Source organism: Mustelus asterias, chromosome 12, assembly GCF_964213995.1.
Source record: "Mustelus asterias chromosome 12, sMusAst1.hap1.1, whole genome shotgun sequence".
NCBI classification, from domain to species: domain Eukaryota; kingdom Metazoa; phylum Chordata; class Chondrichthyes; order Carcharhiniformes; family Triakidae; genus Mustelus; species Mustelus asterias.
Window position 1 is genome coordinate 66637875 of NC_135812.1, and position 25258 is coordinate 66663132.

The 25258-nt window shown below is 43.9% G+C and overlaps 1 protein-coding gene across 19 annotated transcripts in view; it reads right to left on the minus strand.

Moving 5' to 3' along the window:
- gas7b (growth arrest-specific 7b) overlaps nucleotides 1-12242 on the minus strand; it is a 718490-nt gene extending 706248 nt beyond the window's left edge. For 10 of the 19 annotated variants that reach the window (XR_013499141.1, XM_078225370.1, XM_078225385.1 and 7 more), the window contains exons 1-2: nucleotides 12060-12242; nucleotides 11850-11887 (exon numbers count right to left, since the gene is read on the minus strand). The gene's annotated coding sequence lies outside the window, so the exon portion shown is untranslated. Of the gene's footprint in view, nucleotides 1-8816; nucleotides 8914-11849; nucleotides 11888-12059 lie in introns of all 19 variants that reach the window. The other 9 variants (XR_013499136.1, XR_013499139.1, XM_078225383.1 and 6 more) reach the window with 5 other exon arrangements.
- Between the last annotated feature and the right edge of the window lie 13016 nt (nucleotides 12243-25258).

Sequence of the window (25258 nt, forward strand, 5' to 3'; positions counted from 1 at the left end):
ATAACAAGCCCAGTGCTGGATCCAAGTGGAGGTGAAAAGGTGAATGGCTTTGTCCTCTTTGAAGAGGCCCAGTCAGTGTTAATGGTCGGCAAATTTAGAAAACCGTCGACTGTAGACCTATTGATGGAATTTCTTCACATCAAATATGACCGGCAATCCTTCTTTCTCATTTTGTGAATATTATTGCTTTGCATCCGAAAGGGTCCTGGAGGCATACGCGATGGGCTTCTCCGTCCTTTCATTCCTGCCATGTGACAGCACTGCAACAACCCTGGACAGGGAAGTTTCACAGGTCATAATAAGTTCCTTCTTTCGAGTCAAAATGGGCCAGTAAGTTGAATGACAATAACTGACCTGAAAAAAAGCCTCTGCTGTGAAGCTCCCCAAGGCCATCTGTGATATTTTTGTAGAAGGGCGTGCAAGGGGGGTAAGCATGGGAAGCCAAATTTGGGATTAATTTTCTGCAATAGTTGACTAACCCGAGGAAGCATTTTAGCTCTGTGGTGTTCCTTGGGGTTGGTGCCTCCTTGATGGCCTTTACTTTATCCTTTACTGGATGTAACCCCTTGCCATCTACTCAGCAACTTAAATAGTTTACGTTGGCCGTTTGGAAAATGCATTTCTCTCTCTTCATGCGGACTCCTGCCCTGAAAAATCGTTGCAGGACTTCTTCTAGTTTGGTCAGGTGTTCCTGTTAACAAGCCACTGTGACCAAGACGTCATCTAAATATACTGCTACCCTGGGTAGCCCTTGAAGGATGTTCTCTATAACGGTCTGGAAGATGGCATAAGCCAAGGAGACACCAAAAGGCAAACTAGTATACCCATAGAGTCCCTTATATGTGTTAATTGTCACACATTTCAAAGAAGACTTGTCGAGTTCAAGATGGAGATAGGCGTGGCTCATATCCAAATTGGAGAATGTTTGCCACTTGTTAACTTGGTGTACAGATCTTCGATCCGGGGCATAGGGTAACTATCGAGTTTGGAGACCCAACTGACTGTCTGTTTATAGAATCATAGAATCCCTACAGTGCAGAAGGAGGCCATTTGGCCCATCGAGTCTGCACCAAACACAATCCCACCCAGGCCCTGTCCCCATAACCCCATGCACTTACCCTAGCTAGTCCCCTTGACACTAAGGACCAATTTAGCATGGCCAATCCACCGAACCCACACATCTTTGGACTGTGGGAGGAAACTGGAGCGCCTGGAGAAAACCCACGCAGATACGGGGAGAATGTGCAAACTCCACTCAGGCAGTGAGTGTCCCAAGTCGGGAATCAAACCTGGGTCTCTGGCGCTGTGTTAGCAGTATGAACCACTGTGCCACCATGCCGCCCCGCAAAGACGACCTGATTTATTGGGTTTAAGAACATGCTTGGTGCCATAGTTACTCTTGACTGGGCTTCAACAGAGCTGGAGAATGATAATTTATAGCAACAATGCCACGCTATGGAAGAAGTTGCAAATGGCCAGCAGTGAAGGGAGCAACAGAGTGGCTGAGCCTTCACAAACACTGCCCACTTAACGGAGTGCACAGACAGAAGCTCAGCTTCCTTTGTGTTTCAGAGAAGCAGCACTACCGATGGCTTAGGTTGACACTTCAAGCGGACATTACATATCCCCAGGCTCTGAGATGAAGATCTATTGCTTACTCTCCAAGTTTAAGGAAGTTTAAGGAAGTCCAAGTTTAGGAAGGTGCAGCATGAACTGGACGAAGCCGGGAAACGTGCTGACATTGCAGAATCTCAAGTCAACAAACTGAGAAGCAAAAGCCGTGACATAAGTAGAAAGGTATGCTGGATGTAAATGATTTCAAAACTGAATAAATAGTGGAGCTTAAAATACATTGACTAAAAATGTTGGTAAAGATTTCTATTGTTTGTCAAAATATAAATAATATTTTAAAAGCAATCTTTACATGATATTGGTTTAACCATTTGCAATTTTGTTTTGCCCATTAGTCCTCCGCTGAAGAGTAGATGACGATTTGAAATGGTCCAAAGAAGAAATCCACAAAATGTGTGTTTCTTTGTAACATAGTTTTATAAAGATAGCTCTGTCAGTAGAAATAAAAGCGCATCCCTGAAAAATCTTTCTTTGTCATCTTTGTCTGTTAGCTGTCTTGATAATGACTCTGGGAATAAAAATGCTGCACAGAAAAATCCAATGAAATTAGATTGTGAAAAAATGTAGGAAGGAGAATCCATTAGAATGGTGCACATGAAATTGTTGCAATCAAGAAATTGCCATATCTTTATTATACTGTTGAAACTAAGGGGTGGAAATTATTCTGGATCCAAATGAGCTCAACTGGGAGGCCCAGCATTAAAACCAGCCTCAAAGAACAAAGAAAATTACAGCACAGGAACAGGCCCTTCGGCCCTCCAAGCCTGCACCGACCATGCGGCCTGATGTAATTAAAACCCCCTACGCTTCCAGGGACCATAACCCTCTATTCCCATCCTATTCATGTACTTGGCAAGATGCCCCTTAAAAGTCACTACCGTATCCGCTTCCACTACCTCCCCCGGCAATGGGTTCCAGGCACCCACTACTCTCTGTGTAAAAAATCTACCTTGTACATCTCCTTTAAACCTTGCCCCTCGCACCTTAAACCTATCAGGTCTCAGTAAGATTTTTTTTGGCATGAGCTGCCAACACCTGCGTTGCCTCGACAGATAACTCCCTCATTTGAGGATGCTGATTGCTGGGTCACCGATTTCAAGTGCAGCAGACCTGGAAGTCGTTCTGAGGAGCAGTATGAGAGAAGGCAGGACAACCGTGGAGTCAAAAGGAGACTTCTGTTCTTCCTGGCTCTCCACGAGATTTGCTGAATAATGTTTTATTAAAATGCCTTACCTTTTATTATTGGCTGCTATTACTGAAGAACCCTGACCAGGACAGGCTTATTGATTACAAGAACAGAGGAAACCGGCTTACTGATAAACCTGCTTAGCTCTTCTTTAAATTATGAGAACAGACTGGGAAAACTCTAATGTGAAGTTGCTGAACTGAAGAGGGATAAATTCCATGAGATCATAGAATCATAGTATCCCTGCGGTGCACAAGGAGGCCATTCGGCCCATCAAGCCTGCACTGACAGCAATCCCACCCAGGCCCTATCCCCGTAACCGGTTCATCCCCCTGACATTAAGGGGCAATTTAGCATGGCCAATCAACCTAACCCACACATCTTTGGGGTTGGAAAGGAAACTGGCTCAAGTAGACTGGAAATAAAGATTGGGAGGCAAAATAATAAACAGAATGACAGAACACTACAAACCAATCAGATGGTTCAGTTACACACTAGACCCACTGCTCGGAGGGAGATAGGAATGGGACCTAAAGCTTGAGTTCCTTTTATGATTAATGAAATAGAGATTTAAGTGAAACAGGAAACCATGATATATGTCAGGTTCATCATTCAGTAGAGATTGAAGCTGATTACAGAAAGTTCAGATGAGAACTGAGAAAGCAAATAAGAGGGGCAAAGAGATTGCATGAGAAAAGAGTAGGGGTAACATACAAAGGAATCGTAAACTCTTCTATAAACATATCAAGCATAAAAGCACAATCAAAGGAAAGTTGGGGCCTTCTCTCATACTGCTCCTCAGAACGACTTCCAGGTCCGCAGCACTTGAAATCAGTGACCCAGCAATCAGCATCCTCAAATGAGGGAGTTACCTGTCGAGGCAACGCAGGTGTTGGGGCCCAATAAATGGAAAAAATTTACAACATTCTGCTGTGCAAAGGGACCTAGGGGTCCTTGTGCATGAGTCGCAAAAACTCAGTCTGCAAGTACAACAGGTGATCAAGAAGGCAAATGGGATGTTGGCATTTATCGCGAGGGGGATAGAATATAAAAGCAGAGAAGTCTTGCTGCATCTGTACAAGGCATTGGTGAGGCCGCAGCTGGAATACTGTGTGCAGTTTTGGTCCCCTTACTTGCGAAAGGATATATTGGCCTTGGAGGGAGTGCAGAGAAGGTTCACCAGGTTGATACCGGAGATGAGGCGTGTAGATTATGAGGAGAGATTGAGCAGATTAGGTTTGTACTCGTTGGAGTTTAGAAGGTGATCTTATAGAGGCATATAAGATAATGAAGGGGCTGGATAGGGTAGAAGTGGAGAGATTCTTTCCACTTAGAAACCAGAACTAGAGGGCACAGCCTCAAAATAAAGGGGGGTCAGTTTAGGACAGAGTTGAGGAGGAACTTCTTCTTTCAGAGGGTGGTGAATCTCTGGAATTCTCTGCCCACTGAAGTGGTGGAGGCTACCTTGTTGAATATGTTTAAGTCACGGATAGATGGCTTTCTGATCGGTAGGGGAATTAAGGGTTATGGGGAGCAGGCGGGTAAGTGGAACTGATTCACTTCAGATCAGCCATGATCTTATTGAATGGCGGGGCAGGCTCGAGGGGCTAGATGGCCTACTCCTGCTCCTATTTCTTATGGTCTTATTAAAAGAAAATCTTCTTGTGGAGGCAGACGACATGGCTGATGTAGATAATAAATACTTTGCATTTGTCTTTGCTAATGAATGGTCAGTAAAGGAGCAAGTAATAGAGAAATTGGACAGGATAAAATGGTTAAAAAATGCTTAAATAGAGTGCTCAAAGCAAAAAACAAATCACCCGGTCCAGATGGGATACATCTCAGGTTGCTGAGAGAAGTAAGGATAGAAATAGGAGTTGGCCACACTCTTTCAATTCCCCTTCAACATGATGTGATATTCAAGCACTGCAGGATTGACAACATTAGATGCCTGTTTAAAAATAGATAGAGATATAAACTGGGAAACCGAAGGCCAGTCAGCCAAATTACAGATCTGGGACACTTCTATGGGCCTTGGGCTGGATTTTACAGCCCCGCGCTGCAGCATGTTTTCAGCAGGGGGAGGGGGATGTAAAATACGAGGGGTGCCCAGACTCTCTTCCCACCTACCCTTGAGCTGTCTAACATGGGGTAGGTGGGCTGGTTTCAAAATCAGCAGCAGACTCACCATATTAAAACAAACAATTAGAATCAAATGCGCTTGCTAACAAACCAATTGACCGGGATATTACACTGCCCAGTTGGTGTGGGCAGGTGGAGAAGCCATTCATGAGGCCAAGTTGAAAAAAGCCAGGAGGTATGTGACGAAGTCGAGGGGGAGTGGGGAGGGTGGTACATCATTTGGGGGTGTTTGTAACGCATCATCCCTGTTGATGTAGACAGGGGCATGTCCTCCACTATGCTTCCTGAAGTTGATGACGAGCTCCTTCATTTTATTGACATTGAGGGGGAGATTATTGTCATCGCACCATTTCACCAAATTCTCGAACTCTATCCTGTACTCCGTCTTGTCATTGTTTGAGATCCGACCCAACATGATGGAGTCATCAGCAAATTTGAAAATGGAGTTGGAGCAGAATTTGGCCACATAGTCATAAGTGTATTAAGGAGTTTAGTAAGTATATAAAGGCAAAATATAGGTTATCTTTAACTTAACTGAATCACTCTTTCTTGCACATTCAATGACGCTTGAACTACAAACCAGGGCAATGAGTAGCTTTACACACGAGATGGTCAACTATGGCACGGAATCAGGAAATTGAGTTTGATAGATGAATACATAATCTGATTGATGGCAAATGGGAGACACCATAAAAAGTTGCATAAACAATTTGAAAATATCAAATTTTATGAAACTCTGCAATGCCCATGAGGAAAATGGATAAGGACTCATATTTCCCAGACTCTTGTTTTGAGAAAGTCTGAGTAAACTCTCAAAAGGCTGGAATGAGGCCAGGAATCTGGATTAAACTGGCACTGTTTCCAGGATTTGGGGCTCGAGTGGATTATACAAACACTGAAGACTATGGAGAAGGGACATTAATCTGATTGGCCAAAGAGTCCTTCCCCCAATATAAGGTTATCCACAAACTTGATAATGTATGTACCAAGCGAGAAATTCTACCAATGTAGGGTCCTGTTATGGGGTTTGAGAATAGGCCAGCACAGGCTACATTATTATGGAGATGGACGGAGCTTAAGAAGGTTCTCTGGTTTCAATGTACCTGTGCATTTGCTGGGAGACGGGTTGCTTGCAGTTTAAAACTCAGTGAGCATTGCAGCTCACAGAGAAGACCAGGGAGGTGTTAGTACGGATTAGGCAGTTTGGGGTCGAAGAAGTCCTTGAGGAGTTGAAATGCTGACAGAAGGTTGCTGGTCCTGTGCTGGTGACAGTGACACCCTGACAGCCATTTATAGCTTGGTGCAATTGAGAGATTAAAGTTCAGAGAAACCCAAGGGCAGCACTAGCTTAGTGAAAATAGGGTCTGCGAAGGAGTTGGAATTGAACTGATATATAGAGGCAGGAATGCAAATCTGCGCAACCCAGGCAGTCGCAGGAGAAGAGATTGAACCATCAACATGTGGCCAGTCACTGAGACAATCCAAGACTTTTCAGTGAATTCAATTTTGAAAATGAAATGTTGAAATTCCTCATGAGAGAGATAAGAGATTTAATGAGATTTTGTGACTCACAATGGACACTGACATCCGGGTGAATTGCTCTGGGATCGGTCTTTGTCACATGCCATTTAAAGTGCGATGTGGCATGCTCGATCATAGTTTGCCTGTTAATTCATACTTACCCCATGTTAAATCTGAATGTTTGAGCTCGATCCTTTTATTTTGGAATGGAAGGTGACTGATCATTGTACACATTTTGTTATTGTAGGCAAAGTGAGGGAGAACCAGTTTGAGACATGAAGCCATCTATAGTATTATCTGTTATCACTCCTTGTATGTAGGCATGCCTGGTCCATTTGTTGAAATTTCATCAAATATAATCTCATTTTGTTACTTTATTCAAGCTTTGTTTAGTATTATGCAGTTTAGTATTATGTTTGCTGAACTAGTTTTATTTATCCTTTACTAGAATTAGTAAAGAGGATGATGTTTAAGTTTGGATTTCTTTAACGCTAGAATTCATTCAGTCAGCCCACTGTCAACATCCTTGGGGTTACCATTGATCAAAAACACAACTGGACTCGCCACATAAACAGAGTGGCTACAACAGCAGGTCAGAGGCTAGGAATACTGCGGCGAGAAACTCATCGCCTGACTCTCCAAAGCCTATCCACCATCTATAAGGCATAGGTCACGAGTGTGATGGAATATTCCCCACTTGCCTGGATGAGTGCAGCTCCAACAACACTCAAGAAGCTTGATACCATCCAGGACAAAGCAGCCCACTTGATTAGCATCACACCCACAAACATCCACTCCCTTCACCACCAACACTCAGTACCAATAGTGTGTACTATCTACAATATGCATTGCAGCAATTCGCCAAAGATCCTTAGACAGCACCTTCCAAACCCACAACCACTTCCATTGAGAAGGACAAGGGCAGCAGATCCATGAGAACACCATGACCTGCAAGTTCCCCTCCAAGTCACTCACCATCCTGACTTGTAAATATATTGCTGTCCCTTCACTGTCGCTGGGTCAAAATCCTAGAATTTCATCCCGAATGGCTTTGTGGATCAACCCACAGCATGTGGACTTCAATGATGCAAGAGGGCAGCTCAATGCCACCTTCTCAAGGGCAACTATTGATGGGCAATAAATGCTGGCCAGCCAGTGACACCCATGAACAAATGAACAAATAAAAAAAGGTTATTAGTTTCCAGGTTTTCAGAAACAAAGGAAATTTGGAGAAAGGCTGAAACAAACAAAGAGGGGGGAGGAGGTGATCTGGACCTGGACATGTTCATGATTAAGCATGGTGGCAAGGTTGGGTGAGGTGGGAAGCCCTTATGGGAGAAATGTGATTTGATGAATTTTGCTGCAGTACAGTTTTAATATATAACTACTGGGCCTCGGGCACATTCAGGGCAGTGCATTTAGCAGGGATGAGAAAAAACTGCAGGAAGTACATGGGACAATGTCACAGCCTTATCCATGGAACAATTTGGTTATGTAATTCTTGTTTGTCTGCTCAAATGTTATATTTATGTTTAAGTAAAAATCACAACTGTTACCAATATGGGGTCAACTTCAAACAGTTCAACAGTCAACCATTTATAAACTACATGTGATAGTAGTATTTCAGAAAGTAATGTCAAACATGTTAACCAGGAATGCATTCATAAAGAACAACCTGAACATTATAGATAGACATTTAGCTGTTTTCTGTGAAATCAGAAATGCACGTGTTAACGTCAATTAACAATCTAAACAAATTGAAGAAGAAATAAAGAAATTGGGAGGAGTATTTCTCTATATTCCAACAGGTTAGACCAGAAAGAAAACTTCTTAGAATAAAATCAAAAAATGAGTTGTAAAACACTTCAAGTTCTTTGCAAATAGAGACAGAGGAGTGTATTTTTATGGTGCTACTATACCAAACGTTTAACTCGCGTCATATACTTGTTCAGGTTCAGCATTACTGACCACTCTTGTAAGAAAGCATTCAACCATTTACAAGTGGAGGACACCAATACCTCGGTAGAAAATTGTGAGGAACAATGATCATCCCAAAAAACTCTTGCAAAAATGCAGTATGTTCCAACATGTGATGCTTCCTTAATGGAAGGGGTGACTAGATTTGCACTCTTATCAAATTGAGCTGCAGGTTTTGGGTCAAAAACTTTATTGACATAAGATAAATATATAAGGAACAAACAGCATTAAATACCTATTTGTCCATGCTTCCTGATGCATAAAAATGATATAAATATCATTCATTTTTTCTCTGGATATAGACTTCAAAAAGAATTCACTTACTGCAACAGCAATTTAACTTAGCATACCTACCTACCTTTGAAAAAATACACAGATCTGCACCTGTTGGCTTCTAGACTAATGGCTCATGGCAGGCTGATCCCACTGGTATTATATAAGTAGAGGTTTCCTGCCTGCAAATCAACAAGAAATCCACCTGATCAGTGACACCTTTCACTCTGCAAAGGTTTCAGAAACAGATGTGAATCAAATTCACAGTTATTTGATCAGTCTCCAGATGCCATGAATAACCAATGCAGCAATCCCAAAATAGACTGTACTCTCTGCCAAAGCAATGTAAAATTAATCAGCCATTCGCCAATACTGAACGGAGATAATATTGAACAATAGGAGAATTGTTTGTTCTGGGCTGATTAAACATTTCCGACAACAAATGTATGGGGAGCAATTCTCCCCAAAAAATTGTAAGTGTTGAATTCACGTAAAAACTGGAGTAAATCACGCTGAATTTTTCATCAGGAGTTTCAAAATGAATCTCCCAATCTCCCACACACAGCGCACTGCAGAGAGCACTGGTGTGAATCACGCTGAAAATCTGTGGGCCCGTTGGAGAGGCCGGTAGGAAAGCACTGAGCGGGCCACTGCGCATGAGCCGATCTGTCAGCGCCGAGATCGGCACATGTGTAAATGGCCCCTGTCTGCCGGCCTCCCAATTGCTGGCAAACCCCGCGACCCCCACATTGCTGGCCTTCCCGGCCCGATTTCTGGCCCCTTGGATGTGTCCGGGCCAGCCTCGTCCCGCCGCCCCCCTACCCAACACCCCCCCCCCCATAAAAACAGTGCAGCGGGATGGGAGAATCGCCCTCATTGTCTTTTATGCGTTTCTTTGCAGTTCTTTCCAGATAACCTACCTGTTCTGAGCTGATAGCTTTCCATTTAAAAGATGTTTGTATGAAATTGGTGTCAATCTCACCATGCTGTTTCTAGCAATACAGAATATAACTCCAATGTTGAATCTATTTAAAAAGTTTATTTCTCCCATATTCAGATGGAAAATTTTAATCTGCCATTGACATTTAAACATGGAACAAGGTCAGTCGTAAATCTTAACATCCAATGGTTGGTTCTAACTCCCCTTATCAGATTTTCCTAACTACTTCAGCTACTCCAAACCTGTTTGAGTCCCCATTTCTTTGGTTTAGGATCATACAGCTGTCACTACATGAGGCAATTCAGCTCAAGCAGTGTTCATTATGGTGTCACCTGGTTACTTTTAACTAGGCCTACATTTTGAGTCCATTGAGCGCACGCACTGGGTGGACCAGAACTGAAAGCGAAATGCGTTTCCTGAATGCAATTTCACTCTCCTTGGCCAATGAACAGGCAGCCAACATGAAACGTGCACTGGGAAAGGCACAGCACTGCTGAGGGAGCAGGAAGAGGACAGGCACGGAGAAAAGAGAGTGCGCAGACTGCTACTTCTATTGGGATCCCTCAAGGTGGACAGTTGTATGGTTCTGTCACAGGGAGCTGCAAGCCTCTCAAAATTAAGTGATGAAAAGTACAGCAAACTGTGTCTATGCAGCACAGTCAAACACCTGACAGCAATCTTCAGACCCCAGACATCTCATCCTCCGGATAGAGGTTGAAGCAAAAATATAAATGCCGCCTGGCCGATAAACTCATCGACCATAAAAGTGGATGTGCCAAATAGAATTGATTTTATTTGACTCCTTAACGCGCTTAACTAGGTTTGTAATTGACGGCAGATGCACTTTCGATTGCTGAGTGGGCCCGCTGAACAAAATGTGGCACAAGTGGACGATGAGGTCAAGACGTGCGCCTAATCTCTATTGAAACAATTTCACATGCTGTTGTGTTGAATCTTGGGTGGTCGGGGGGGTGAGGGGATCTGATCAGGCCTTGGGGAATTGGGTGGATCGGGCCAATTGGTGTGGGGGTGGCTGGGTTGGCCTTTGAGGGGTGGGGGAGATCAGATCAGAACTTGGGGCATAGATGGGGGTTTAGGTCGGGTCTTGGTGTGTGGGTTGTGAGGTTGAATCTTGGGAGGGAGATGGGCAAATCGGGTCTTGAGAGGAGAGGAAGGTGGTCTGGCCGGGCCCTGTTGTGTGGAGGGCTCCAACTGCTCGGGCTGTGTCGTCTCATGGGGATGGAATGGGAGAGACGTACAGGTGGGTGTCACCTGGGGGTTCAGGATATAAGGGGATTCCTGCGGGTGGGTGGAAAGTGGGGATTTGGTGCACATTTTGCAATAGTTAGAAGTGGTTCTAATTCTTCATACTAGTTCGAGATGAAACAATTGGAACCGTCCAAAGTTTGTGACTTAAATTGCAATTTTCGGATGATTCTAGTGCAAGGAAATTGATTGTTGAAGTTTGCACTTTGCAGCCAATTGCCATGACCTGCGTACTTCGGGGGGAGGGGGGTTACTTAGTGCAGGCTTGGAATACGCCCTCAGATACCACACCCTGGAGCTCAGAAGATAGGGACTAATGTTTTACTTTAATAACATTGCAAAAGGAATAAGAACATTGAGGGAGAAAATGTCACCTGTGCATAATTTTTTCAACCTCATGATTCCTTCTGCCATCAGCTGCCTCAACCCTAATTCTCTTCCCTGCCTCTTTGATATCTGCCCACATCTCATGTCAGTTCATGGGTGTCTAATTTTGTTTGATAAGGCTCCTCATTAAAGGAGCTATATAAATATATTGTAATGTATTGACAACACAGATTTAGACTTACCGCCTTTGAGAATAAGACAAGTATTTATGGGTCATTACATTTCAACCTCTGTATTAATTTAAGAAGAAAAAAGCTGAGTGTTATGAACAGATGAATATATAATACTATGTGCCCCGATTAAATGTCATTAAAATTGACATCTGATATCTTGTGCACATCATTTCTGAATTAGTTGCTTGTCGTAAGGTATTGAATGACAACCGGGGTACAGTGAATAACGAGCTCCTTCCCTTATATTGAATAATCAGCATTTACAATCAAATTCAACTTTAAGATGATCGATTAAGGCTTGTTTTCACTTTACGCGAAATAGATTAGATTCTGCTATATTATCATCTCTTACCTTGATGAATTCAGCCTTCAAAAGGTGCACAACGGCCACTGTTACAAAAGAAAAGAGACAGGTGAATCATCTGTCTATCATTTCTGAAAGTGGAAAGTACTATTTAGAAATTATACAATATGGTGCACAAAGTCATTATATATTAAACGAGGTCCTCACAAATATAAACATTTCAATATTTTAAGCACCACAAGATGTCTAAATAAATACCTCAAAATCACAAATCTCATTCAGAGCGATACTCTAATATCATGAGTACCCTCATGAGCGTGAAGAAAGTTAATGACAAAGAGACAAGATGGTCGGACTCCAGAAACATTCGATGCTCTGTCTGACAACTTATATACACATTTTTTTCTGCCCACACAGCAGTTTCATTCCCATTTGATATGTGAAAAGCCTGACCAGCAGATTTAGTTATTACATGAACTCTCGTGTTCTCACATCAGGATAAAATTAGAGAAGCAATGTCAGTAGTTTTGTGTGGAAATAATCCTGTCCTCATCAAATGTCTCCAGAACTGACCATGTCCAGCTCATGTGGCAATATTTTATCAAGTGCAAAATCTTGATGAGGTTGAAACTTTAAGACAAGTAGCTTTTCCTTGGCCATTACAAAGTGTAAATAAACTTAATTAAATTCATTCCCCCTAAAAACCTTGAGATATAGAAACTTAGTAATACCTTAATTATTACCATTGGTCTGAAGCAAGGTTTGACACTTTTTTTCAATTAAATGGTATTTAACTGTGGTTTATATTATTAATGAAAAAAAATCATCCCCAACCCTAGGATTTCACATGGTTTATATGCCAAAATGAGAGTTGTGGCAGGTTTCCAATGAATTTTGAATCTTTTTTCATCAAATTGTATTGCAAGTCCTAATTAAATGGTAAAAACCGTTTTGGGAATGGAACTGATTTATTTGACGTTGAAGTTATATTGTCAAATTCAAGTATATGAATAGAATACCATGAAGATCAATTAACATGTAGACGCATTATTATCACATAGAGTACGGACAGTGCAGAATGCGGCGATACGGTCCATCGGGTCTGTGCCAACTCTTCGAAAGAGCATCTTGCCCAGGCTCACCCGCCCACCACACCGCCCTAGACCTGTAACCGCATACATTTACCATGAAAATCCACCAAACCTATATATCTTTTCGACACGAAAGGGCAATTTCGCATGCCCAATCCACCTAACCTGCACATCTCTGCGGGAGGAAACCAGAGCACATGGGGAGAACGTACAAACTCCACACAGACAGTCACCAAGGCCAGAATTGAACCTGGGTCCCTGGCGCTGTGAGGCAACAGTGGTAATCACTGTGCCACCATCAACGTGTTATCATTTCCATTAATAAATGAATGGATTACTTATGACTTACTGGCATTCCATAATTCCATAATTCATCCATGCCTTTTCTGTGAGTTAGTGTGTGAAGAGGCAAAGAGTCAAGTGGAGTGTACATAATTTGGCATTTTCATTAGTGAAGCTATTTTAAAATGAGACAATGCCATAAAGACAATTATTAAACTAAAAATGAGTGATAAGGCATTGATTCTCCAACTATCAATTTAAATTATGAAGAGAAATTGTATATTTTAACACAATTTCTAATAGTACAATGAGTTACTCATATAAAAGTATATTTGCGGAAGTTATGTGAAGTAGGAGCTTGAGATTGAAGAAACAGCTGAGGCGAGACATGCCTTACAATCAAATTCCTCATCATTATCTATGTAAAATTGGCATGTCTGGATGGGGTTGAGTGGGATGCCTCACATAGTCATGTATCCCTCCAAGTGTGGCATTAAACTACTTTTTGGGAACTAATTATTGGGCACTAGCCTGACAGTTGCACAGTTGGTAAACCCATCCTGTTGCCACAGGAAACCTTAACTTTGGGCCATTTAAATGTTAGTGCTGGAAGAGGGCAGGTAGTAAATATGACAACCTCTTGTAGTGGTGAGGAGTCTGAGCATTAAAGTAAGATTTCTTGGTTTTCCATTGGCAATCTTACAATGTTTGTTTTTAGTTTTCTGCAACTAAATCATCAAAATGCATGTGGAATAATTTTGAATTGATGTGAAAATAGTAGCATGACAACAGTGGCAGTGATTCCTAATGTTGACATGGGCATTCTTGTTAACGTAAGATGCAAAGCAGTTTGTGTTGACAATTGAACTGTACATCTGGTATGATTCAATGCCTTTAAGAAAGCAGAGCATGGCAGAAATGCAATGTAAAGTTCTGGAAGAAAAATTTCCAACAAAATGGGATATAAAATGATAAATAATGCTTGAATTTAGAACGCCGCATTCAACACCAAAATAATTGAATGGAAGAAATAAATTATCATTAAAGCTACTTGTTGGCTAACACGAAAAATGTTAATCTCCATGTACTCGTGGATGTGAACACAATAACAGCAGAAAAAAATATTTTAATTGAACAAATTACCAGAATGAATTAAATCTCTACAGAAACAGAAAATGCAGGAAAATCTCAGCAAGTCTAACAGCATCTGCAAAGAGAGAACAGAGAGAAGAATCATCCAGACTTCAAATGTTAACTCTGTTCATTCTCCACAGATGCTGCAGACCTGCTGGGATTTTTGTGCATTTTCCATTTTTCTTTCAGATTCCAGCATCCACAGTAATTTGTTTTTTAATCAACAGTGCTATATGGTTTATTTTCTATCTCTGTCTATACTTGTCATGGATTGCTCCATTTATGGCCTCATGGGGTGTTGTTGGGTGTCATTGTGACCTGTTTACAGGAAAATGCAATATTACTTTTGATGCTGCTGTTACAAGATCCATTAAATCTTACTGGATTAAATTTGGCACGATAGTGTAGAGATCAGGAAATTACCCAATCAACAAATCAAATACTTAAATCTATAATTTTATTACATAGTATCCAGGGGAAGATACATAAATACTTTGCACGTGTTATTTTTATTTAAATATTATGTTGCATAGTTACTGGATACCTTCATCTCAGAGAAGTGTTATATTTCAGTCTGTAGTGTAAACATGTGCTGCTAATGGTAATACGAGCCCAAATATTTGCACCATCCACATTCTGGAGGATAACGTAACATCATCCTTCAAGGAGTATTTGGAGATTTTAAAGTGTTGCTTGTTCATGAAGCAAATCTATTCATCCTTTCCAAAAGTTGCAGGTGCATTAAAAATGATATTATGTAAATCTATGTTCAAGACATTTTTAAATGTAACTATTAATATCCTTCAACTTAAGTTTTTATATTAAATAATGCCTTCATTCTTCGATCTCCTTTCACCATTTGCTATTCTGTAATCAAAAGGATAATTGCATTTCAAAAAAAAAATCATCTTTATGTTTGAGGTGATAGTGAGAGGTCTAATTCTCGGTTTGGGATTTTCCTTCTTAACAATTAATCAACCAAGGATTAATAAGACAAGGATCATTGGCTACCATCAATAACCAATATGAGTATACTACAGTACTGGTAGGAGTTTACTTTCTTGAAATATTTTTAATTAACATGGGGAATTGATTCACTTTTTTCACAAAAACATTGCATTAATTTAAAAGCAAAATTTTGCAAATGCTGGAATCTGAAACAAAAACTGAAGATGCTGGAAAATCTCAGCAAGTCTGACAGCATCTGTGGGGAGAGAATTAATTTGCATTAATTTGTTTGTTTTCCATTCCAGTTCAACATGCTCACAAAACAGTTTTATGTTTTGCTCATTGCTGCTACGATGTGCTTAGCTAATCTACAACAGAGCATTTAATCAAGAAAAACCTGCAATAATGCCACTGGACTGTCAATTAACCTGCATAATATACACATAAATGCTAGATGTAATATTCAGCACATCAATTAAGCTGACAAGTCAAATGAATGTGAACTGAAGAAGGCAAGGATGTCCAAAGAAACCCAGATAATATTTGCAAATGGCCTCAATGTACTCATTTAGCAGGACAACTCCAATCCTGCCAATTATCAAACCTTCATTCTATTCTCAATCATCAGCAAAGCAATGGAAGGTGTTAATGACAATGCTGTCAAATGGTGATTTCTCACCAATAACCTGCTCATTTAAGGTCACTTTAAGGTCAAGAGAACATGGCTCCAGACCTCATTGCAGTCTTGGTCCAAACATGGACAAAAAAGGTGAATTCTAGAGATGAGGTGAGACAGTGCCCTTGATATCAAGCCAGCACTTGACCAAGAGTGGCATCAGGAAGCCCTAGTGAAACTGAATTCAATGGGACTCAAAGGAAAACATTTTTAACTGCTTGGAATCATGCCTAACTCAAGGGAAGATGGTTGTGGTTCTTGGAAGCCAAGCATCTTAGCCCTAGAACATTGCTGCGGGTGCACCTCAGGGTAGCATCTCGCACCAATCATCCTCAGCTGCTTCATTGATGAAATTTGCTCTTATCACAAGGTCACACGCAAGTTCCCTTTATCGTGAACCAAAGGAAAAATCAATTTCTGCGGCTTACAGTCTGGTAGTCTTCACCTTGGAACCTACAACTAGTTTCAGGCTTAAGAATCCCTGCTCACTGCTTCCCATTGGGCGAGCCTCCACTCACTCAATAAGGCAGCTCCACAAAGCCCTCGGTCTATTAATGATCCTCCAAGGCCTTTGTGGCCATCATAACTTTCCTCCACCTTAGGTCCCTGTTTCTCACAGCACCTCCACTGCGAGGATGTCCTTTTTGGTGCTTGGTGCTCGAGTGGATGTCCGTTGAAGGCAGGGCTGGGCCAGGTGACTTATATCGAACAGGGGACCTTCTACTTTGGTGGAAATGTCTTGGAGTTACTGAAGCAGGTTCCTCCTCAAGTTCTGCTTCAACACGGAAGTCCGTTTCTTCAGCCTCCATCTCAGAGTCTATAACTTTTCTATCTGGAGGGACCAACGTGGAGTCAGTTTCAAGCTGAGGACTGGCACTGATAGCGGCTACCTCCATGGCCGGTGGAAGGGCGGTTAGGGCAAGGACTCCCTGGCCCTGAGGTGATCCAAGTACCCTGAACTTTGACTTTGTAAAATACTGGTCCTGTTTGTTCCATAATGATCCCAGGGACCCATGTTTCTTACATGAATCAGATCACCTGTTGCAAAAGTTCGTTCTGCCCTTGTGGAATTGAAGTTTCTTTTTTTGGTTTTCCTGTTGGGACTCCACCTTCCCTGCCAAATTCTGAATAATAGAGTAAATCTGGTACAAAGCCGTTGTCCCACCAACATCTCTATTGGAACAACATCTGCTGTGGTGTGCTGTGTGGTCCTGTAATTGAGCAATAATTGTGCCAGTTTAGTCTCCATGGATGCCACCGGTTGTTTCTTCATACCATATTTGAAGGTTTGATCCGTCTGTTCTGCCAATCCATTTGATGACGGGTGATAAGGTGCAGTCCGGACGTGTCAGATACCATTGGAGAGCATGAAGTTCTGGAAATCACTGTTAATGAAAGCCATGCCATTATCGGAAACCAGGAAGGACTTCCAGTGTCCCACATGTGCAACAGCTTGGCTGCAATTTCTCAATCGTAGCCTGAGCAGTTATGTGGAGCTCATGCGATGCACCTCCAACCACATGCACTGTGCGTCCACCATGATTAAAACCACAGAACCTGCAGAGGGAACTGAAATGTCTGCATGTACTCATACCCTTGGCCTGCCAGTACACCTCCATGGATGTTGGCAGCCCTAGGGTGGTCGATTCAAATCTTAAAGGCACAAGTCACATTGCTTTACTAAGTCTATGCTGTTGGAAACAAGACCAGGACACCGGATGGGTGGCCATTATGTGCTTCCCTTAATGTTGGACGTCATCCAGGGGGCGGAACAATTACTCGAACCCCCAAAGAACGATTCCATCTCCCACACTAAGTTTGGACTCCTTGGTGAGGTAGGGTTTCATTTCTTCGGAGGGTCATTTTTGGAATCCCCCATGTAGGATCATGTGCCTAATTTTGGATAAGGTTGGGTCTTCTTAGGTCCAGACTTTGATCTGCCTTGCTGACACTGTCAAGGTCTCCATAAAGTTCAGGGTTATCACAACTTCTTCTTTCGCTGTTAAGGGAGCCAGGCCTCTGGGCAACGGGAGGCAACTCAGTCCGTCCGCATTAGCTATCCGGGTTCTGGGATGGTGTTCTAGAGTATGCTCGTAGGTTGCCAATAACAAGCCCAGTGCTGGATCCAAGCGGAGGTGATAAGGTGAATGGCTTTGTCCTCTTTGAAGAGGCCCAGTCAGTGTTAATGGTCGGCAAATTTAGAAAACCATCAACTGTAGACCTATTGATGGAATTTCTTCACATCAAATATGACCGGCAATCCTTCTTTCCCAATTTGTGAATATTATTGCTTTGCATCCGAAAGGGTCCTGGAGGCATACGCGATGGGCTTCTCCGTCCTTTCATTCGTGCCATGTGACAGCACTGCAACAACCCTGGACAGGGAAGTTTCACAGGTCATAATAAGTTCCTTCTTTCGAGTCAAAATGGGCCAGTAAGTTGAATGACAGTAACTGACCTGAAAAAAAAAAGCCTCTGCTGTGAAGCTCCCCAAGGCCATCTGTGATATTTTTGTAGAAGGGCGTGCAAGGGGGGTAAGCATGGGAAGCCAAATTTGGGATTAATTTTCTGCAATAGTTGACTAACCCGAGGAAGCATTTTAGCTCTGTGGTGTTCCTTGGGTTTGGTGCCTCCTTGATGGCCTTTACTTAATCCTCTACTGGATGTAACCCCTTGCCATCTACTCAGCAACTTAAATAGTTTACTTCAGCAGCCTGGAAAATGCATTTCTCTCTCTTCATGCGGACTCCTGCCCTGAAAAATCGTTGCAGGACTTCTTCTAGTTTGGCCAGGTGTTCCTGTTAACAAGCCACTGTGACCAAGACGTCATCTAAATATACTGCTACCCTGGGTAGCCCTTGAAGGATGTTCTCTATAACGGTCTGGAAGATGGCATAAGCCAAGGAGATGCCAAAAGGCAAACAAGTATACCCATAGAGTCCCTTATGTGCGTTAATTGTCACACATTTCAAAGAAGACTTGTCGAGTTCAAGATGGAGATAGGCTTGGCTCATATCCAAATTGGAGAATGTTTGCCACTTGTTAACTTGGTGTACAGATCTTCGATCCGGGGCATAGGGTAACTATCAAGTTTGGAGACCCAACTGACCGTCTGTTTATGGAATCATAGAATCCCTGCAGTGCAGAAGGAGGCCATTTGGCCCATCGAGTCTGCACCAAACACAATCCCACCCAGGCCCTATCCCCATAACCCCATGCACTTACCCTAGCTAGTCCCCTTGACACTAAGGGCCAATTTAGCATGGCCAATCCACCTAATCCACACATCTTTGGACTGTGGGAGGAAACTGGAGCACCTGGAGGAAACCCACACAGATACAGTGAGAATGTGCAAACTCTACATGGGTGAATGACCCATGTCGGGAGTCAAACCTGGGTCTCTGGCGCTGTGTTCGCAGTATGAACCACTGTGCCACCATGCTGCACCGCAAAGACAAACTCATTTATTGGGTTTAAGAACATGTTGTTTGGTGCCATAGTTACTCTTGACTGGGCTTCAACAGAGCTGGAGAATGATAATTTATAGAAACAATGCTACGCTATGGAATAAGTTGCAAATGGCCAGCAGTGAAGGGAGCAACAGAGTGGCTGAGCCCTCCCAAACACTGCCCACTTAACGGATTGTACAGACAGAAGCTCAGCTTCCTTTGTGTTTCAGAGAAGCAGCACTACCGGTGGCTTAGGTTGACACTTCAAGCAGACATTACATATCCCCAGGCTCTGAGATGAAGATCTATTGCTTACTCTCCAAGTTTAAGGAAGTTTAAGGAAGTCCAAGTTTAGGAAGGTGCAGCATGAACTGGACGAAGCCGAGAAACGTGCTGACATTGCAGAATCTGTTCAATGAAACAAAATCTAAAGAACAAGTGACAGACGACACTGTTGGGGGTTGCATTGAAATAGATTTTTTAAAAGGGTCAAGATGGAGGAGAAAGTTAACAATTTAAAGTTGTTGGACACAATGCTGAGGCCAGTAGGCTGTCACTTGCCTAATCAGAAGATGAGGTGGTGTTCCTCCAGTTTGCATTGGGCTTCACTGGAACATTCCAGCAGGCCAAAGATGGACATGTGGGCACGAGAGCAAAATAGTGAGTTGAAATGGAAAACAACAGGAAAGTTGGCATCATGCTTGCGGACTGAGTGAAGTTGTTCCACAAAATGGTCACCCTGTCTGCGTTTTGTCTCCCCAGTGTGGAGGAGAATACACCGTGCAGCTTCACCTAAAGTGAATGTCTGGGGCTTTAGACAGTGAGGATGGAGGAGGTGATGGGGGAAAGGCATGAGGGGTTTGGGGTGATGGAAGAGTGGGTCCCTGTGTAATCCCTGTGGAATGCTGATGGTGGAATGGGAAGGGGGAGAGCTGAAGAGAAGAGGAGCTTCATCATGGCATTATGCTGAAATTGGTGGAAATGGTGAAGGATGATCCTTTGCATCTGGAAGCTGATGGGATAGAAAGTGAGGATAAGGGGGACCCTATCGTGTTTCTGGGAGGGAGGGGAAGGGTTGAGGGCAGAGATGTGGGAGATGGGTCAGACATGGTTGAGTTAATGAAAAAGGCAGACATGTCAGAATGCTGTTTTCGAAGGTGGCATCAATAATTGCCTGGGATAAATAATTCCAAATCGGACTTATATGGAGCATGACTGTTTCGCGCTGATTCCGGATGGGCAAACGCGGTGGTAAAGGGGGAAGTGCCGGTAAAGTTGGGCGCGCAGCCTATTAAGTCAATTTAAATGTAAAGGTGGAACTGGCGCAGAGGCGGGCGTAGATCACACGACTCGCCTCACACCCGACTTTACCAAGTTTTCACACCCAAAAATGGGCGCAACTTGATGGTAATTCGGGCCCAATGTGTGCAATGTCTGTAAGAATATTGATGTGGAGATGCCGGCGTTGGACTGGGGTAAACACAGTAAGAAGTTTAACAACACCAGGTTAAAGTCCAACAGGTTTATTTGGTAGCAAAAGCCACACAAGCTTTCGAGGCTCTAAGCCCCTTCTTCAGGTGAGTGGGAATTCTGTTCACAAACAGAACTTATAAAGACACAGACTCAATTTACATGAATAATGGTTGGAATGCGAATACTTACAACTAATCCAGTCTTTAAGAAACAAAACAATGGGAGTGGAGAGAGCATCAAGACAGGCTAAAAAGATGTGTATTGTCTCCAGACAAGACAGCCAGTGAAACTCTGCAGGTCCACGCAACTGTGGGAGTTACAAATAGTGTGACATAAACCCAATATCCCGGTTGAGGCCGTCCTTGTGTGTGCGGAACTTGGCTATCAGTTTCTGCTCAGCGACTCTGCGCTGTCGTGTGTCGCGAAGGCCGCCTTGGAGAACGCTTACCCGAATATCAGAGGCCGAATGCCCGTGAACGCTGAAGTGCTCCCCAACAGGAAGAGAACAGTCTTGCCTGGTGATTGTCGAGCGGTGTTCATTCATCCGTTGTCGCAGCGTCTGCATAGTTTCCCCAATGTACCATGCCTCGGGACATCCTTTCTTGCAGCGTATCAGGTAGACAACGTTGGCCGAGTTGCAAGAGTATGTACCGTGTACCTGGTGGATGGTGTTCTCACGTGAGATGATGGCATCTGTGTCGATGATCCGGCACGTCTTGCTGAGGTTGCTGTGGCAGGGTTGTGTGGTGTCTTGGTCACTGTTCTCCTGAAGGCTGGGTAGTTTGCTGCGGACAATGGTCTGTTTGAGGTTGTGCGGTTGTTTGAAGGCAAGAAGTGGGGGTGTGGGGATGGCCTTGGCGAGATGTTCGTCTTCATCAATGACATGTTGAAGGCTCCGGAGGAGATGCCGTAGCTTCTCAGCTCCGGGGAAGTACTGGACAACGAAGGGTACTCTGTCCACTGTGTCCCGTGTTTGTCTTCTGAGGAGATCGGTGCGGTTTTTCGCTGTGGCGCGTTGGAACTGTTGATCAATGAGTCTAGCGCCATATCCTGTTCTTATGAGGGCATCTTTCAGCGTCTGGAGGTGTCTGTTGCGATCCTCCTCATCCGAGCACTTACTGTGTTTACCCCAGTCCAACGCCGGCATCTCCACATCATGACTACCATCGACACCGCAAACTGCCGGCTCCAAGTGGAGAGGATCGCCAAGAAGATCGCGCATATCGACACAGACATCAAGTTTCTACAAAGATGCAAGAAAGCAGACAAGATACCGAAAGGACTACAGATCACGAACCCACTCAGGTCAACCTATAACACAGACTACGCTGAGAGACTTTGCCGTCGCACCTCTCTCACCCTCCTCAACCACCTCATACACCAACTCTACAGCAAACGCCGCAGCCTGGAAACCAAGATCGAATCCATGTTCTCAACTTGCGCTCAGGACGCAGACCAGCTGCGAAACTCTGCCAAGCAGACGAGACAAAGGAACTACACCATCTACATGCACACCAAGAACAGGAAACTTGAGAAACTCGGCATCACCACCAGCAGCAACCAAGCCTCCCCCGGTACCACAGTAGAAAACAGTACCACTGCAGGGAAGTCCATTGTCAACTTGTCCGACTACACACTTCAACCAGATGAAATCGAAGTTCTCAGCCGAGGGCTTAATTTTTGCCCCACCACCAAAATAGACCCCATCAGTCTCGCAGCAGACACAGAGGAATTCATCAGGCGAATGAGGCTGAGGGAGTTCTTCCACAAACCCCAAGAGGCCAACAACGAACACAATGAGACAGCCAATGAACCGGAACAGCCGACAGAGAGATCCGCAGTGCATCCGAAGAGGAAAGAGTCGAATTGGACTCCTCCGGAAGGCCGCTGCCCTCGACTTGACATGTATGCCCAAGCCGTCAGGAGGTGCGTCAACACCAAATTCATCAGCCGCACTCACAAGACAGCCCCGAACATCACCCAAGCACAACGTAACGCCATCCACGCTCTCAAGACCAACCGCAACATTGTCATCAAACCAGCAGACAAAGGAGGGGCCATCGTCATACTGAACAGAACGGATTACTGCAAAGAAGTGTACCGACAACTCAACAACGAGGAACACTACAGACAGTTACCTGCAGATCCGACCAAAGAACACACCCGTCAACTCAACACTCTGATCAAGACCTTTGATCCGGACCTTCAGAACACCCTCCGTGCTCTCATCCCACGTACTCCCCGCGTTGGAGATCTCTACTGCCTCCCGAAGATACACAAGGCAAACACACCCGGCCGTCCCATCGTATCGGGCAATGGGACCCTGTGCGAGAACCTCTCCGGCTATGTCGAGGGCATCCTGAAACCCATTGTACAAAGAACCCCCAGCTTTTGTCGCGACACGACGGACTTCCTACAGAAACTCGGCACACATGGAGCAGTTGAACCAGGAGCGCTCCTCGTCACAATGGATGTCTCAGCACTCTACACCAGCATCCCCCATGACGATGGCATTGCTGCAACGGCCTCAGTGCTCAGCGCCAACAACTGCCAGTTTCCAGATGCAATTTTACATCTCATCCGCTTCATCCTGGACCACAATATCTTCACCTTCAACAACCAGTTCTTCATCCAGACACACGGAACAGCCATGGGGACCAAATTTGCACCTCAATATGCCAACATCTTCATGCACAGGTTCGAACAAGACTTCTTCACCGCACGGGACCTTCAACCGATGCTATACGCTAGATACATCGATGACATTTTCTTCCTTTGGACTCATGGTGAACAATCACTGAAACAACTCTATGATGACATCAACAAGTTCCATCCCACCATCAGGCTCACCATAGACTACTCTCCGGAATCGGTTGCATTCTTGGACACGCGCATCTCCATTAAGGACGGTCACCTCAGCACCTCACTGTACCGCAAGCCCACGGATAACCTCACGATGCTCCACTTCTCCAGCTTCCACCCTAAACACGTTAAAGAAGCCATCCCCTACGGACAAGCCCTCCGTATACACAGGATCTGCTCGGATGAGGAGGATCGCAACAGACACCTCCAGACGCTGAAAGATGCCCTCATAAGAACAGGATATGGCGCTAGACTCATTGATCAACAGTTCCAACGCGCCACAGCGAAAAACCGCACCGACCTCCTCAGAAGACAAACACGGGACACAGTGGACAGAGTACCCTTCGTTGTCCAGTACTTCCCCGGAGCGGAGAAGCTACGGCATCTCCTCCGGAGCCTTCAACATGTCATTGATGAAGACGAACATCTCGCCAAGGCCATCCCCACACCCCCACTTCTTGCCTTCAAACAACCGCACAACCTCAAACAGACCATTGTCCGCAGCAAACTACCCAGCCTTCAGGAGAACAGTGACCAAGACACCACACAACCCTGCCACAGCAACCTCAGCAAGACGTGCCGGATCATCGACACAGATGCCATCATCTCACGTGAGAACACCATCCACCAGGTACACGGTACATACTCTTGCAACTCGGCCAACGTTGTCTACCTGATACGCTGCAAGAAAGGATGTCCCGAGGCATGGTACATTGGGGAAACTATGCAGACGCTGCGACAACGGATGAATGAACACCGCTCGACAATCACCAGGCAAGACTGTTCTCTTCCTGTTGGGGAGCACTTCAGCGTTCACGGGCATTCGGCCTCTGATATTCGGGTAAGCGTTCTCCAAGGCGGCCTTCGCGACACACGACAGCGCAGAGTCGCTGAGCAGAAACTGATAGCCAAGTTCCGCACACACAAGGACGGCCTCAACCGGGATATTGGGTTTATGTCACACTATTTGTAACTCCCACAGTTGCGTGGACCTGCAGAGTTTCACTGGCTGTCTTGTCTGGAGACAATACACATCTTTTTAGCCTGTCTTGATGCTCTCTCCACTCCCATTGTTTTGTTTCTTAAAGACTGGATTAGTTGTAAGTATTCGCATTCCAACCATTATTCATGTAAATTGAGTCTGTGTCTTTATAAGTTCTGTTTGTGAACAGAATTCCCACTCACCTGAAGAAGGGGCTTAGAGCCTCGAAAGCTTGTGTGGCTTTTGCTACCAAATAAACCTGTTGGACTTTAACCTGGTGTTGTTAAACTTCTTACTGTGTAAGAATATTGCCATTTTCTAATGTGTGATACTTTAGAAAAAGTATACATCTCTACAATATTGCATTTTAAATAAAATGTGACGTATACAAGATGTTGTGGCCATACTTCCAAAATATGTGAGCCACAAAGGAAGGAGTAAACTTATATGTTATATGTTATCTATTTGCAAATAGATTTTGTAACAATATATGCCGTTTTTACTTACAAGGAAAGTTCCACGTGGCCAGCACAAGTTTATTTTAGAGATTCAGTCGATGA